The following is a 4,625-nucleotide window of genomic DNA, read 5'->3' as shown; positions in this document are numbered from 1 at the left end:
GCCTGGCCGACACAGTGAAACCCCATCTCTACTAAAACACAAAAATTGGCCGGGCGTGGTGACAGGTGCCTGCAATCCCAGCTACTCAGGAGGCTGAGACAAAATTGCTTGAACCTGGAAAACGGTGGTTGCCGTGAGCCAAGATCGTGCCACTGCCCTCCTGCCCGGGCAGCTGACTGAGACTGTCTCAAAAAAAAAAAAAAAAGTTCTCCTTGATTAATTCTGTGGCGGGAGGCTCGCTCCCTCACTCCAAGGCCGCCTTCCCCAGCTCTGGGATGCAGAAAGCCCAGGCCTCGGGGGCTTCCTTCTCTGCTGCTTCTCACACCTCAGACTCAGGCAGTGATGCTCCTCCTCCGACGGGAGACTCACTGGGTCACTGTTCTCTGTCAACTTAAAAAATGAATCAGCCGGGCGCAGTGGTTCACGCCTGTGATCCCAGCACTTTGGGAGGCTCAGGTGGGGGGATCCCTTGAGGCCAGGAGTTCAAGACCAGCCTGGCCAACGTGGTGAAACCCCATCTCTACTAAAATTCAAAAATTTGCCGGGGGTGGTGACAAGAGCCTGTAATCCCAGCTACTCGGGAGGCTGTGGCGGGAGAATCGGTTGAGCCTGGGAGGTGGAGGCTGCAGTGAACCAAGATTGCACCACTGTACTCCAGCCCGGGTGACGGAATGAGAGTCCATCTCCAAAAAACAAAACAAAGCAAAAAAAAAAAAAAAAAAAAAAAAAAAAAAAAAAAAAAAAAAAAAAAAAAAAAAAAAAAAAAAAAAAAAAAAAAAAAAAAAAAAAAAAAAAAAAAAAAAAAAAATCAAGCCAGCTTCAGCAAAGAAGGGACTTTACTGGCGCACCCTCTGAGCAGAAATGGTGTGCAGTTATGGGCTTCAGGCGTAGCTGGATCCAGGCGTCCACAACGTCCCCAGGCATCTGACTCCTCGTCTCTCGGCTCTGTTGCTGCCTGTGATGGCTCCACTCTGAAGAAGGGGCATGTTTTTGTCATTTGCACGAAATGGGCTGCCCCCTGGCTGTGCCCGTGGCCTTCCCGAGGGTAGGGAGGCTCAGGATGGCCCAGGCTGGAAGGAGAGATTGCCGGCAGGCGCGCATGGCCCCTTCACCGCACAGCACCCGCTGGGGCCCAGCACTCCGCAGCGCCAGGGATGCTGCCGGCGCCAGCAGTAGACGCACTCCGCTCAGGGTCAGCGTCACGAGGCAGCGAACGGCAACACCAGGAGTGATCAAGGGCATCTGACGCCGCTGGGGTCGGGGCTGACCTGGGAGCAGTGGGCCAAGACCTGGGGCAGGGCCAGACGCCACGCAGCTGCAGCAGCCCGGGTGACGCCCACGTGGGGGAGGAGCAGGGAGGGCATGGCAGCCGCAGCTCCCAGAAACCAGCACACACGGACACACACACGAGAGCACGCCGGCAGTGACACAGCCACGCACAGTGCACAGTTACACGTGCACACACAGCTTACATGCTGACACGTGCACATGCCAGCACACACGCGGGGACACACAAGCACAGTTACACATGCACACGCAGCTTACGTGCTCACACGTGCACATGCATGCCAGCACACACGCAGGGACACAGCCACAGAAGCACAGTTACACATGCACACGCAGCTTACGTGCTCACGCATGCACACACCAACACACACGCGGTGACACACAAGCACACAGCTACACATGCACACCCAGCTCACATGCACACGCCAGCACACACACAGTAAACACAGCCACACACAAGCACAATTACATATGCACATAGCTCATGTACACAGCTCATGTACACAGCTCATGTACACAGCTCATGTACACAGCATGTACACATGTACACAGCATGTACACGTGTGCACAGCACACACGGCACAGCCACACTAGCAGTTACACATGCATACGCAGCTCACGTGCTCACACATGCACACACCACACACTCAGTGAACACAGACACAGTTATACATGCATACACAACTCACATGTGCACATGCTAGCACACACACGGTGAACAGCCACATGCAAGCAGTTACATATGCATACACAGCTCACGTGATTACACGTGCACACATCAGCACACAACACAGCTACACACAGGCACACACAGTTACGCACACACAGCTTACATGCTGACACGCGCACATGCCAGCACACACGTGGGGACACAGCCACAGAAGCGGTTACACAGGCACACGCAGATCACGTGCTCACATGTGCACACGCTAGCACACAGTGAACACAGCCGCATACAAACAGTTACACATGCACACATGCACATGCTAGCATGTGCATACGCAGCTCTCGTGCTCACACATGCACATGCTAGCACACACACGGTGAACACAGCCACATGCAAGCACAGTTACATATGCATACACAGCTCGTGATTACACATGCACACAGCACAGATCACAGCTACACACAGGCACACACAGTTACACATGCATACACAGCTCACATGCTCACACATGCACACACTAGCACACACATGGACACAGGCACACACAAGCGCAGTTACACATATGCAGCTCATGTGCTCACATGTGTACACGCCACACAGGCAGTGAACACAGCCACATAGTTACACACACATACACAGTTCACATGCACACATGCAGTGACACAGCCACACAGCAGTTACACATGCATACACAGCTCACGTGTTTACATGCACATTCCAGCACACATGCAGTCACAGACAAGCACACACAGTTCTGCATACACTGCCCTCCCTTCACGTGCACATTCCAGCAAACATGCACACACAAGTATGCATACACTCCTCATGTGCTTACACGTGCACACACCAGCACACACACGGGGACACAGCCACACACCAGCAGTTACACACACAGCTCACGTGCTTAAATGTACACACATGACATGGCCACACACAAGCACAGTTACACATGCACACACAGCTCACGTGCTTACACGTGCACATGCCAGCACACACGCGGTGACACGACCACACACCCCTCAGGGGTTGTCCTGAGGGGGCGTGAGGGGGGGGTCCCGTCCTGAGGGGTGTGGGGGGGGTCCCGTCCTCAGGGGTGTCGGGAGGGTCTTGTCCTCAAGGGTGTAGGGGGGGTCCCGTGCTGAGGGGTGTGTGTGGGGGGGTCCCATCCTGAGGGGTGTGGGGGAGGTCCCGTCCTCAGGGGTGTGTGGGGGGGGTCCCATCCTGAGGGGTGTGGGGGAGGTCCCGTCCTCAGGGGTGTGTGGGGGGGTCCCGTCCTGAGGGATATGGGGGTGGTCCCGTCCTGAGGGGCGAGTCGGGCCGTGCTGGTTTCTCAGGGGCCGGGCTCCCGCCCCCGCCTGCTGCCCCAGAGACCTCGGAAAGCCGGTGGGGAGCCCTCACTGATCTGGAATCCGCCGCACCTCCTCCCTGGAGTTCACGGCAGAACACCCGCGTTATTAAGCAGCCAGGCAAGCCAGCCTCCACCCCCGCATTCCCGAAACACCTTTATTGCACTATAAACAGCGTTTATAAACACACACACTGGGGGGGGGGTGTCTTAAAGATTTATCCACAGTCAACTTCAGACACTAAGATATGGAACAGTGCAGGGGGTACAAAACGGGGACCCCCGGGAGAAGGGGGCCCGGAGGGGTACGCGTCAGAGAAGGGGGCAAGCTCCATCTCTCCCCACAGGGCACCCTCCCTGCCTCCCTGGCCTGAGGAGCCTCAGCCCTGGGTGCCCTGGCTTCCAGAGAGAGCGGAGTCCCTGCAACTCCAGGCTCAGAAGGGACCCAGCCCCATACTCTCCCTCTGGGGGGGGTCAGGGGTGTGTCCCACTGGACATCAGCAGGGGCCTGGCTGCTCCTCCAGGCCTGGGAAGCGGCTCCTCTACCTTCCCTGGTCAAGAAGGACACTGTGTGGCAATGGGGGTAATGGGGGACCCCACAGATGTGCCCTGGTCCCCCCTGTGCCCAGCAGCAGCTGGGAGAGGGGAAGGCACCGGCCCGGTCTAGCCCCTGCTTCAGGTTGTACCATTTCCGCATCATTCTGAGCCAGAACCACCTCCCCCAAATCATTCAAGGACCCACATAACTACACAAGGGAAGCCCTACAGCCATCTGGAGGCACAAAAGGCCACAGCCGGGTACCCCCTGCTGCAGCCTGGGCTCCCACCCACCTACCACAGCCACGGCCTATTTACACACGTGGCGTCAGAGCCACAGCCATCAGCCACGGCGCAGCACGCCCAGCTGCAAGGAGGCTGGACAGAAGGGCGACGGGGTGGCAGTCCTCAGCGAGAGGGATGGGCAGCAGAAGCGGCCAGACAGGCCGGCACCCTAAAAGCAAGCGCAGACGGTGTTGGAGAAAAAGCAGACGGGAGAGCCGTCTCCCCCACCTGGCGGCCTCTGCCGAGTTGTCTCTGCTGCAACTGTGGCCGCAGCCACTCCCTCCTCGGCCACCCTCACAAGGGCGCCCACGCACACCCACGCACGGCCCGCTCGCCACCGAAGCCTGGGAAGCTGGGGTCTCCCAGAGCCAGCCTGACCCCTGGGAGGGGGCGCCTCGGGCAGTCTGAGCCTGGTGTGGCCCAGAGGCCCTGCTCGCTGCAGGGTGGGAACTGGACAGCCGGGTGGGAAGTGGATGGAAGGTGGGGTGGGAACTGGACGGACAA

The sequence above is a fragment of the Cebus imitator genome, unplaced genomic scaffold (assembly GCF_001604975.1).
Source record: "Cebus imitator isolate Cc_AM_T3 unplaced genomic scaffold, Cebus_imitator-1.0 Scaffold805, whole genome shotgun sequence".
Taxonomy (NCBI): domain Eukaryota; kingdom Metazoa; phylum Chordata; class Mammalia; order Primates; family Cebidae; genus Cebus; species Cebus imitator.
Note: the sequence above shows the minus strand (reverse complement) of the source record.